Raw genomic sequence first — 12,885 nt, 5'->3', positions numbered from 1 at the left:
ACTGGTTGATGATGAAGTCTCTGTGTGAGGGAGAAAACTAATTTATCAACTGGCAAACTTTTTTGAACATCAGAAATTTTTGCTATCTGATATGCTGTCTTTCAAAGGCAGGATTCCAGTTTTCTGTTTCATTAGAACAGCACATAGATTGAACAAAACAAAGTTAATGGTATGAGAGAATGTTTTGATATGTTCTCCTAATTCAAGAGAGGATTTCTCACCCTTCCATGGAAGAGAGCTGCTTGTCAGCATGGGCTGAGGCTGCAGTGAGCCCAGTTTCGGTGGCAGCATCTGTGTCACTGGTTTTGCTCTTCCACCAGAATCATGGGACAACAGTAGCACCAGGGGCAGAGTTAGGGGTGGCAAATTTGTAGATGAAAGAATACAAATTTGATTACAGTATTGGTTATGCTGTTAGTCGAGTTCAGCCAATTGCATTTATGTTGAGCAACTCCCAGAGCCTGCTGGAGCCAGTGGGAGTTTTGCCATCAGCTTCCCTGAGGGGTAGGATTTTGCTCATTGCTTAAATTAGCTGTATCTTCATGGGAGCATATGGGAGCAAATGCAAAGGTTTTGAATTGAAGGAGCTGGTAAGCAGCTTTATGCATTTACTCTGTTACACAGGTAAAAGCTGAGACAGCAAAATCCATCTGCTAGACCTTCAACGCATCTCTGTGAAACCCATGTTAGAGTCAGAGCATTCTTTTTTATTTTATTTATGGCCCAGGCTGCCTGAATGAGTGCATCTGGAGCTCAGATGCCTTATGCCCTTATCGTAAATTAGTTAACTTGAAAAACTGCAAATGCTGTTCACATCTTTGGTGTGGAAATGCCAGGCTCTGTAGCTGAGGTGCTTTTGTGTGTGTGTATGTTTTTTACGTGAAAAGGCTGCTGAACTTTATGCATAAACACTGTTCTCTGTCTCTTCCCAACCCCCAACACCCCCCCCCCCCCCTTTTGTTACAGACTGTGGGCTAGCATTGAAAATTCAGGGAAAGCTCCCCAGAGGGATTAAGGACATGGACAGATTTTAAACGGGGCCTTAATGCACGGACACGAAAGGACAAACGTTCTAGTGGGAATACTAATGCAAATGCCTTGCTTTTGGGTCAGAATGCATTAAACAGCTGCTTGCATGCTAAAGATGCTTTTAAAATCAATACGGACCAGAAATTATAAAATTTATAAACAGAGATCTTTCCCAGTGTAGTACCCAATGACAGTAAAAGTACTTCACTGACCCTCTGTTATAAAGCACGCAACACTGCCAAGTACCAGTGTTAGAGACAAGTGCATCTATGAATCCCTTTCTGCAGGGCTCAGAATCTAGATCTGGCTGAAACACACTTCAGACGGGAGTTGTCTGTGTCCTTCCTGGAGAGCTACGGGAACTGAGACTTAACAGCAGTAGGAGTGAGGTGCTTTGACGTGAGTAAACTGCCGTTATCATCAGCTACTTTGATTACACTGTTGTGCAACATAGCCTATTACTATTTTTAATAAACCTACATTAAACGACATCCAGTGAAGACATTACAGTAAGAAGCAGTAACAGTGCATACATTTGGGCCAGCTATACAGCAACTAAACTCAAATGGAGTCTTAACTGTAAAACCCAACAACCTAGATGGGGCAGCATCTGAAACTGGGCTCCGTAATAGCAACATGGTAATATCAAAGCTGTAGTGTGGCTTTAATCACCACACAGGTTGGTACTTATCATTAAGCTAGATGTGTATTAAAGGAAGGCTTGACACATTTAAAATAAGTGTAATAAAAAAATATTTCAAGTGCCTTATGTTTCTGAAATAAGTATATTGCCCTACCATTGCTGTATGTTTGCCTTATGGTCCTCCAGCCTGACTCCGTGTCGTTGCTGAGCTGGCTCTCTGAAATGGAAACAAGTATCATTTGCAGCACAGAAGCACAGCAGCATTTGTGTAATACTTAGATCATTTAAGTTCCCCTCATGGACCGCATTTGATTACCTGTACACTTTGTATGACCTGTTGCCTCTGTTGCCACCATCTCATGTACTGCAATCCCTAAAAAAGCTGCCATTAAATTGAGGCCCTTTGTTTTAGATGCTGCATGCTTGCAGCTGCTGCAAGCTTTTGACGGCCTCAAACTCAACTTTTCTTAATCTCCTTCTTAGTTCAGGGCAAAAGAATAAGTCATCAGTGAGGAGCCATGCAGTGCTGCACTCTGCAGCTTTTCATTGCTGCCTGCCTTCTGCATTGTCCCCATAGCTCTTCTTTCTGGCTCCTTTTTGCTTTCTACTAATTCAGACATTTCCTTCCAACCTCACAGCTTTTTCTGGTCTGCCGTTTCTAATTGTGGTCTTTAAACCATTCCTTGGAGACATCTTCTCTGCACTAAAAGTTGTTCCCAAGCTTATTTTGCAAGCCAGTTTTGAGGCTGTGTTGAGTATATGCATCCTGTTTGCCACTTGGAAGACAGTGGTCAGGTCCTACTCTGCAGCTATAAGAAATAGGTAGAACTTCAGCTACTGTCTGCAGGAGATATAATTTTGGATTCTTTTAGGATGAAGCGTCCTCTCTAACCTTAGCCTTGCTCTCAGTAATGCCTGTGGTGTAACCATGCTCAACAGTTTGTGGTTTGGATGTTAAAGAGGACAATTCCCTTTGAGAACACAACTGCCATTGACATAAATGGCAAGATTTCATGATGTCTGCATTCACACATGGTCATTAAAGCTAATCGGACAACAAGACCAGCCAAACCCCTTTCCACTGGCTAATCCTCGCTGGAATTATTCTGTGAGCCCCTGAGCCGGTGCCACCAGTGTTAACCAGGGTGCCGTTGCACGCCCCTGCTCTGAAATGCAGATGTCTCCGAAGACGAGCGCCACTGTCTTGTTTCTACTTCTCCCATACTCGGCTGTTTCTCAGAGATGCTGGGAGAAGAGGAAACGCTAAAGGGCTGCATTTTTCCGAGCTTGCATTACATGTTTTCCACGGAAGGCGGGATGTACTGGGCAGCCATGCGGGCTGCTGCTGCCGCCACCCTGCTGGGGCTGCCCCCCCTGCGTTGTGTGCCGCACGGGGGTGGATTAAAAAGGGGGAGGGGAAAAAAGCCAACCCCAAAAAACAGGACTGGGTTGTGAAATGAAGACACTTGCCTTAGTGTTTGTTCTCCCACCCCAAGGAGAAGGTGGCTAACGCTTGCGCGTGTGTCCAGAAGGCGGCAGCGGCAGCCCGAGCCTGCCGGCCCCTCGCCCTGCCCGGCCCCAGCGCGGCTCCGGGCTCGCGGGTGGCCGGTGGGGCGGTGGTGGGGGTGGGCAGCCATCACAGGTGTGACTGCGATCTTGCGACTCGAATAAGCAATTGAGCCTCGGGAGGAGCAGCATCATCTTTACCTCCTCATTGCAGAGTTAGTTTTGCTGTAAGAGCCCGTCTGACGGCACCGTTCAGGATGTTTTTTTATTTAAAGGATGTCTTGCAGCAGCTGCTAGTGCTGTGGGAGCACGCCTGCTCCGCTAGTAGATGTGCGTGTATTGGTGCAAGAGTTATATCGCACGTGTGGGCAAGCACTTCTCGCAATTCTAAATACTAAAAGAAGAGACGGTGCTTTATCCCCTCTGTTTTAGGGGAATCTCTGTGGCTGTGGAAGGCAGACCTGGAGCAGGGTTTTGGTACTGTGATCCCAGGCTTTCATCCAAAGTGTGGGGTGAGGAGACACCTTGGTGCTGGAGAGCCCTCAGCTCAGCACCCCTGGGCAGTGACAGTTTTGCTGCAGTGGAGAGCAGATAAAATTTTCAAGCAGGCTTGAGGAGCCAGACAAGTTAGGCTTTTCTGCAAGAGCGATTCTGGCTGTTATTTCCTTTCTTGAGACTGAAGATAGCTTTCTCAATTTAGGCAACGGTTTTCCAACCTCAGAAATCCCATTTTCCCTTACTAGCACGGCTGCTTTTGGTCACAAAAAGAAAAAAAATCTTTTTTCCCCTCATTTTTTCAGCCCATCTCACCTCAGCAGGAGCCAAAACCAGGCTCCTTGTGCCTGCTATGCAGAGCCAGCTGCTGCGGTGGGAAGGGGAAGGTAGGCACCAGGCCAACTGCTGGCTGTGGTGCCGCTGCCAGTCCTCGTCCTCCAGCCGCTGCCCTCCGCTCCTTCTCTGACAGCCATTCAGCCGCAAACACTAGCTAGCAGAAGGAGATACTCTAGGGAAAGCAGCGGGCTGCCTGCTGATCGTGTTTATCACTTCTGCAAAAAACCCCAACAAAACAACATCCAAAATAACCCCCAAACCTCCTAAAGCTCTCTTCTGTGCTGGTTCTTAGGCATTATTTGCATCTAGTGGCATGAAATTGAAAAGCAGGCTGGAATAAACTCCTCTGGTATCTGGGCACAGTATGTTCACTGTGTGGCTTTAGTTTAACAGTGTCCTGAAAGGACCCTTGTTCTTTATAGCTATACCCTGAGCAGCTAAAAGTAACTGGTTTTAAAATACAGATAATTAAGTCCATTTAAATTTTAAAAAGGTTTTACCTCTAAGGAGGAAACATGTAGGTTGAAAATAAGGAGTAGAGGAGAAATTACTCCAAGTTGTGCAGTTGACTTTGCTGTTTGACAAGTTGCTGGAACAGCCTGCTTTTTCCCAGGTGCTTGCCTGCTGTTGATGACTCTTGGCATTATGCATATGCAGGAAGGCAGAACATGCAAGAGGGCTGCATACAGAGAGAAAATTTTTTACCTTACAGCAGCCTCAGATGTTGCTATTCCCTCTTACTCCTGCCTGTGACCTTTGTTTCTTATATAGTCCCCTTGCTAGACAATGTTAGGGGCTGGGCCTCTTGATTTTTGATTTATTTTTTTTTTACCACTTCTGATTCTTTATCACCTGCTCCGTGTAAGGCAAACTGCAGGGCTGCTTCCCTTCTGTAGCAGCTGTGCTGGAGAACTGCTGATGAGGAACGAAATAGGAGCTACTGAGCAATCATTTGGAGACTGGCTATTAAAAAAAAAAAAAAAGCCAGCTAATTAGAGCTTAGAGGAAGAGGCAACACTTTGTGCAAAAACACCAGAAGGTAGGCCCTCCAAATCCCATACACTCCCTGTAAATAGCTATAATTAACCCCACAGTATTCAATTTATTAATTAAAATTTAATTAATATTTTCTGTCCTTGACAATCATCTCAGAGGCGGTCAGGAAAACACAGTGGCAGCTGGGTTTCCATAGTGCAACATTGACATTCAAGAGGGCAGAGGCATAGGAGACTCATCTCAGTCTCCTGGTCGTACCTGTAATAAAACAGACCTGAAACTGATCACTGGATCACTGGCAAAGGAGAGGAGGACGGGAGACAGTGCAAGCCCCAGTGTTCTCATGCAGACTTCCAGGCATCACCCTACAAATGCAGCACTCACCTGGCTTACTTGGAAGTGTGAGAGAGAGTGTGAAATGGTGAGAAAATCAATGACGTTTTTACTTATTTGACCACACCTGCTGAGGGCTGCTGTATAGCACTGTGTTTCACTTGAGTTTGATATTCTGCTTGGTGCTTTGTCTGAGTAGAGTGAGCTCAGCAGAGGTACCTTTCCTGAACTTCATGGGCCCCACCAAAGTAGAAGAGCTATTGCTTAAAAGTAGTAGCTTGGCATACTCCTGTTTTGCTCCAGGAATGGGTTTCTTGGTCATTCATCCTACCCGTGGTCAGTATGTCAGACACCTGTCAGTGTCTGAGCTCTCTCTTCTGGAACAAATCCATTGATAATCCCCAAGGGGAAACCTGAGTCATCAACTGCATAGTTCACTCCAGAGCTTGCTCCAGCAGACAGATGTGGAAGACACCAAACGTATTTACTTCAACAAGGACAGTTCCTCAGTGTTAGTCCAGGTTAGGCAATAGCATAATTTGTGCCCTCACCCATTGCTTTCCTAGAGCACGCAACAATTTTTTCTGGCACTGTAATGTTTTTGATGCAGCACCGCTCTGCTGGCCTGCAGTATACACCTCTTAGTTTTCTTCATGCTTGGAACCAAAAAAAACCCAAACCACCAAGCCCATGCACAGAAAATAATGACTGTTAGCTACAGCATCATGAGGTGTGAGCTGAGCAGTATGTGGCATGGCCGCAGCCAGCCTGCTCAGCGGGGAGCAAACTCTCAACAGTGTGGTCATAAGCCATCCTGCAAAAACTGGCCTGTGGGTGAGGGTCTGCCGTACAGTCCTGGTGAGAATGGCTGTGAGGTAAAGGAGGTCGTTTATTCCCCGTTTAACAGAAGGGTGCAGACTGAGCCAGCAAGAGAACATTCTTGGAGCATGTTGAAACCAGAACTCGCAGGTCACGGGGAAAAAGCTTTCAGTACAGAACTGTTAGAAGCAAGTGGGGACAGGAGGTGGAACACAAGCACTGTCATCACTACCATCCTCTTCTCTCTGCTACTCTGGGTGAAACATGATGGGTTAGGCAGGTTTTTGATACACCTAGTGGATCAGGCCCTTCTGGTAGTGAAGTGACATGCCATTTCTCAATCCTGGAGAGGCAGGCACCACGCTGTTCAGTGCTGTGAGGTCAGAAGTGCTGCTGAGCACACCCAGAAGCCCAGCTGGAGGTTCCTGGTGAACACAGCACCGGAAAAGATGAGTGTCACAGTTTGGCGTCTCTTTGGCCTCTGGGCTTTGGTGCGTAACTGCAACTTTAGGACCATCACGGACCCTGCTGTTACAGTCTCTCTTATTGGTCACGCAAGAAACCAGCCTCAGGCCCACCAGACCCTGAGTTACACCTCCCATCAGTTGTGTGCTCCCAGGCATGGCCAACACTGAGGGGTGATGGGGGGCTAGAATGAACAAGCTTTCCACCCTCATGGGAAAAGAAGTGCCCCTGGTGCCCTGCCAAGGTGCTTACACAGGGCTGTCCCCAGACTGCCAGCAGCAAGGCCAGAAGGGTGGAGATGAAGATGCCATTGCTATTGCGATGGTTCCATTGGCTTCGGGCTGGGACACCTGATGCGGCAACGTTGAGTCACAGCAGCATTTAATCTTGTGTTGCCACATGTGATGAAACAGGCCCGATCCATTGTTATATTGTTGGTAATTCCAGGTAGATTTCAGTAGAACTGAAGGAGGTGGAGATAGATGCTGAAAATCACTGCAACCTTCATCCCGACATGAAACTCCAGCTAAGCACAGTAACTGTCTAACAACTATTGCAACTATTGCCTGACTTTGCATGCATCACTTAGACTTTTCTTACTTCCTTTCTTTCAACTGAATTTTTAGAAAGGTACTTCCTGCACCTCTCCAAACTTCACCAGCTTCTCTGACTTTTACAAAGATCAGGGGAAAAACCCCAAACCCCAGGCAACTCTCTGCTAGGTTTTGAATTCGACATTCAGTACATCCCAACGATTTTTGCTTTACTGTTAGTCATTTGTACTAACCTGCAATTAAAAGGCTCAGCATTTGTTCTCATCTCTTTCTGAAATTACATTTTCCACTTCCTAGGCCCTGGCCCCAGGCAGTGGATTTTTGAAGCAATCATGCCTTGGTAATTAATGTTTAAAGATGGATGTTGCAACTTTTAACACAGTGTGTTGCTGAGTAAACATCCAGCAATGCCTGGTACCAAAAAAGAATACAAAAACCACAAGGCTTTTACTGGAAGCTACAGGTTTTGTGGACTTTATCCTTCGAGCTCCCAGCCGCAGTACGTTTGATTACCCCTTCCTCCATGCTTGTGGGTGGGGGATACTGCCATACTTAAAATGAGCAGAAGAAAATAAATACCACATCTGATCTGTCAGTTCTTTGTGCCACTGACTCATCACCCCAGAAAGCTTGCTGGGAACGATTAGCTCATACAGTGAGGGAGGAGATAAATCTCTGACAAATGATCTGTAGTTGTTACATGACTAGTGTCATTTTGGATTTTTGCAAAAGGACGGGAAGACAAGGGATGGAGTGGGAGGAGAGGAAGGGGTAAAAATGGAAGATGAGGGAGCAAAGTATAGTCAGAAACGCCGTTTCTGTTTAATCTCCCTGTTAGTCCTGACTCTGCCTTTTCTCTGTAGAAGCCACAGCTTCTAGTCTGTTACTCACCCAGTTGGTTTTACCTGTGAGCGCAGCCCATCCTGTGTGGGGCTTCTGTGTGCGACTCCAGCTTCTCCTCAGTAGCGTTACCCGAATCTCTCATTGCAGCATTTTTTGGTGCTTTAGAAATTAAGTTGCTATCGTCCCTTTCTAACAGAAATCCCTAGCAACTGAAAAGGCGAGTGGGAAAATCAGCAACCTCGGCATTTCAGGAAGGGGAAAGGGTAGTCTGGATTGAGACTGCCTCCTGACTTTGACATCTGGCTTGGGCATTGCAGTCCTGATTCAGACCTTTTGGAAGACACACCTCACGCCTACCATTTCCCCATCGGTTGGCATGAGGCAGCCGCTGCTTCACCTGAGACTCCTAAGACAGGAAAGGTGGGGAAGTATTCATATGGTCTTGTGCATGGCTTCTGTCAAAAGGGGCAGGGGGGGTCACTTTGTACCATAGAAGGGGTCTGGCCATGCCAGGGACCCTGTACTGCATCCACTACTTCTGCATGTCCCCTTCCGATCTGATCCCTTAGTGCTGTTTCTCATACACTGAGGCCTTTCCTGATCTGGTCTGTCGGAGGCCAGTGTCAAAATCCTAAACAGATCAACTGGAACAAGAACAGAATACGACTTGGGGCTAGTTTCCCCCACTCCCTCCCCTCTTTCTTTTCTACCTTGCAGAAAAGAAAAGGAAAATTCTCAACCCAACACACAACTGGCAGGTTTTTGAACCAAGTTTGGAGCAGGTGCTTTGGGCTTTGTTACTCTTTGTTGTTCTTTCTGCTCAGAAGAAACCAAAGCCCAAAATGCTCCTGGAAGAGCTCCATGTATCTGATTCTGCAATCAAGTGTGAAAAATGAACCTCTCAAATAATCTTGCCTTTCTGGAAGTGAAGTTCAGGCTCTAACAAAGATTAGTAGGAGCAACATTCATTACTAGTCATACTCATTTGGGCAACAGGCAAGTTTCTGCCTGTGCTCACTGCTAGTATTCATTATGAATGTGCATTAGTGACTTCCTAAGCAGTCATCCCAGTTGAACAGTAAATGAAGTATCACCTTCTACTTTAAGAATTTCCTGTTCTTTTAGTATTATTTATATACCATCAAGAGCGTGCTGATACATTAACTGGGTACCCAGTGCTTGGCTATTTCATTATCCATTGCTTTAGTTATCTGCCCAGATCTGCTGATCCTAAAAGATTTAAGCTAATTTTTAGAGGATTTTGCTGTTGAAACACAGTGGTTTTGAACTCTTCCCCCCCCTCCTTTCATTTTTTGGCTGTTTAAAAAGTTTTCCAGTAAAGATGTGGACTTATTTCTACTAAATTTAAGCCTGCTCAAAATAGCTTGCTCGTGTTTTTTTCTGTTGCTTTTTCACAGATCCCTTAAAAAACAGAGGTCCAGAGAGCACTACTGCAGGGTACAGGGTGCTTCAGTTACACTTCATGTTAAGTGCTTCAGTTACACTTCATGTCATGTGTCATGAACATGACACAGATCGTTCAGCATTTTGCTAAATTAAAGCATTACCAAGTCCCATGGAATGGAAAATGCTTCGGGAGTAAAAGCGGTGTGTTTTTCAAGAAATGCTTAATCCTAAACAGATCATTCAAATGGAGTGTAATAAAGACTGCTACAGCTAATGAAAAGATTTTGTTCAACCTCAGTGGGCTTTCAAACAGGCGGAGATAATATGCTTGCTTTTGCTAGCAGCATTCATTTAGCTGTGTTTCCTTTCCTAGACTGGGAATCAGATTTCCTTTTCCATTGTTTATATAGAAGGACTCAAACTACTCAAGAAGATCATGTGGGAGCCACTGTGTTTAGAAGAAGGAGCTGCATTTGAATAGAAGATGCCTCCCAACCTCATGTTCAGCCATTTAGCTTTAGTCAAAATAGGCATCCTTACCATGCCTTTGAGCTGATGCCCTAGAAGAGACCACGTCAGTCTACTGCACACACTGCCTTGCTGCAATGAGGGACTTTAAAAGAGCCCACATAAACAAACGGCAAGCAGCTGTCTCACATGCCAGCTCACACACGTGTGCGCATGAGTTTACACCAGTATATTAAGCCATCCAAGTTTATACACCTAAGGTTGGAAATGTTTATCTTTTTTTTTTCCCTAGGCTCCATTCCCAGCTTATTCCAAACCCTGCCCCAGAGTTAACATACTTAGTTCTTACATTGCCTGCATTGAAGTCTGTGGCCCTGAACTGGGCAGGCTCCCAGCCCCTTCAGTTGCCTCTGGACCAGACTTTGATTGGTACATTTTATCTAGAGGACATTTTGAAAGACTTATGACTGTTGACTTCCAAGTCAACTATTTCATAAGTACCAGGACTTGTAAAGAAGCAAGCAGAGGCACAGAGCAATTTGATCAGGGGCACGGTCACCTAACTATCAGGGATGAGGGTAAAATTCAGAGATCTGGCTTTCTACTTGCACCAGAGCATAATTTGCTGTCTTTGGTTTGTCTTTTGCTCTTTCTCCTCCTTACTTCTTCACTGTTAGAATTAAGATGAACAAGGTAATTTATGGTCCAAATTCCTTTTCTTGTTCTGAAACCAGCAATGAATGCTGTAGTTTTTTCTGAAGGAAAACCTTTCTCTAAAGGTGCCACACGCTGTATTTTTCTCTCTAGGAGTATGGGATAGGGAGAAAAAGGTGCCATTAGTGACCCTTTTGCTATGTAACCTTTCCTTAAAACGCCAGCAACTGAGCTTCCACAGAGAGAACAACAAATACTGAAAGAGGAATGCGAAGGACACTGTGAAAGAAGAAAGCGAGAAAAAGGATCTGCTCAGACAAGTTTCTCAGGAAAGGTGATGTAATATGTACTGTAGAAAATCCTAGCGGTTGACATAACTTACTCTCATTCTAAGTGGCTGTGGCTGCCAGCAGGCTGGGAGAAACAAAACATACAGCTGGGAATACAGCTGAGCAGACTGTTTTGTCCAAAAGAAATATAGTAGGTGTAAAACTTGTTTTCAAAAGATGTCATTGAAGTTTAATTGAAAAGTGTCCTATTAATTAAGGCTGAGAGACCAATGGATGAAAGTCTCATTTCTGTTGGGGCTGTTGGTGGTGATACTGTAACATTAACTCCTGCGTGCTGTGAGTACACAGGAGGCTGCTGTGGGGATGCTGTGGCATGCAGTTTGGTTAGAAGCCCGTAGTCCCGTTCCTAGTGTTTAGCAAATGTTTAACAAGCTTTTAACAGCTGTCTTGAAAATTGCCTGGTTTTGTATTGACTGACTTGCACTTATTTCAGCCTGGTTTCCTATGGAAATGACTGTTCTTAATATGTATGGTGTGTGTGTGTGTGTGCATCTGTGTATATACTGTTTGGGAGCCTCCCTGTCTGTTATAACAGACCTAAAAGAGAGACACAGGGTCTTTGAGATACTAAAGATACTAGAATTTTGGAGAAGCAAGTGGCTGGATACTGAAGAGGGTCTGGGTCTTCTTTGCAGGGGAGAGGCTGCAGGTAACAGGGTTCTCAGTTGGCCATGGAGAATCCAAGAGGACCAAATCTGGATGATCCTAGGTTTTCTTATGCCACTTCTCACAGAGCTTACTAGTTTAAAGATCTTGGCTGCAGCCTGAAATGCTTCATCTTTCAAAACACTAGCTCATCTACTGTGTTCCTCCTGGTACGTGTGCAGAGCAAAATGCTGCATGTGCAGAGAAGGGTAAACACAAAGAGCCCTTAAAAGAGTGATGTATGTTTTCAGGTGGGCTAGTTCTTAGAAACTGGATAAACTGGTAAACAAAAAGTCCCAGCACATGAACTATAGTGGATTTATGTATCATTACCTACAGAGAAAGAGCTGTACAGGAGGACTGTCTAATTGTGAAAATTGTATTTAGTTCTAGGACTGAAATTCATGGTCTGTTACCTGCTTTTTAGAAATACTGCTAGCACTGTTCAGACAGCCAGCAGGCATGGTTTCATGCAAAAGAATGTGTGGTTATTTTCGTAAGTTTTTTGTGAATACGGCTGGACAAAGCTGCAGGGGATCCCTAATGTTTTTGATGGGACTACTGGCATGTCAAAATATCTTGTGCTAACTTCTCGCTTTACTGTAAATTGGTTATAAGGTAAACACAGGCAGTAGGACTGACGGTACTAGGTGTTGTCTTGGAGTGGGAGGTAGAGGGATCCTGCTGAATCCTTAGGAATGTCTGAATATTCTTCCTCTGCCTCTGCAACATGCCCACTCCCTTGCTTTTTCTCTTTTGCTCAAGGTGCAGTCTGGATAAGAACTGTCAGGAGAGCTTTTCAGCTGGATTGAGGCTACCAAGTGATAGCGATCTTGAACCCCCATTTTAGAGGACTGGCACCGAAAAGCCTGTTGCTATGCCAAGTGCTTTATAGGACAAGTAACACTCCCTGCTTCCTCAGCTGCCTAAAAATCCAGCCATAGATACTGAGCTTCAGTCTCAATACGGTAAGTCAGGCTTCAGAAGCCTTCATTCATTGTACGATTTGGTTTAAAATAGTTATAGTTATCAGCCTATCTTACAACTGTTTTAAACAAAGCCAGGGAAAAAAGCACTAGAGCACAATGCTGTGTAGTTGACACTTATATTGCCAGATCTCTTCTTGTTGTAGTAAAACTACAATAAAGGGGCTCTCGCTACTACACCCTAGCACTGGGTTGATGTTCATTTGCATTTCAAGAACTCCCTCAGTTACAGCAGTGCTGAGGCCAGAAAACTGCAGTGGATCACTGGACTGCTAAAACCAGTCTTGTTTCTTACCCATGACGAAAGCTCAAGATTTCTTTGTTCGACTGCAATCTGGAACTGGAAAGTGCAGAAG

At 45.0% G+C, this 12,885-nt stretch overlaps 1 protein-coding gene across 18 annotated transcripts in view; it reads left to right on the top strand.

Annotated features, from left to right (window-relative positions):
• LOC102055566 (cytochrome c oxidase assembly factor 1 homolog) overlaps positions 1 to 12,885 on the top strand; it is a 54,179-nt gene that overhangs the window by 17,842 nt on the left and 23,452 nt on the right. For 5 of the 18 annotated variants that reach the window (XM_055709183.1, XM_055709172.1, XM_055709174.1 and 2 more), the window contains 2 exons: positions 1,317 to 1,428; positions 12,309 to 12,511. The exons of 4 other annotated variants lie outside the window; for them this stretch is intronic. The gene's annotated coding sequence lies outside the window, so the exon portion shown is untranslated. Of the gene's footprint in view, positions 1 to 1,316; positions 1,429 to 10,701; positions 10,883 to 12,308; positions 12,512 to 12,885 lie in introns of all 18 variants that reach the window. 9 more of the 18 variants (XM_055709186.1, XM_055709184.1, XM_055709185.1 and 6 more) reach the window with 5 other exon arrangements.

The sequence above is a fragment of the Falco cherrug genome, chromosome 4, assembly GCF_023634085.1.
Source record: "Falco cherrug isolate bFalChe1 chromosome 4, bFalChe1.pri, whole genome shotgun sequence".
Lineage (NCBI taxonomy): Eukaryota > Metazoa > Chordata > Aves > Falconiformes > Falconidae > Falco > Falco cherrug.
Note: the sequence above shows the minus strand (reverse complement) of the source record. Positions and strands in the feature narration are given on the sequence as shown.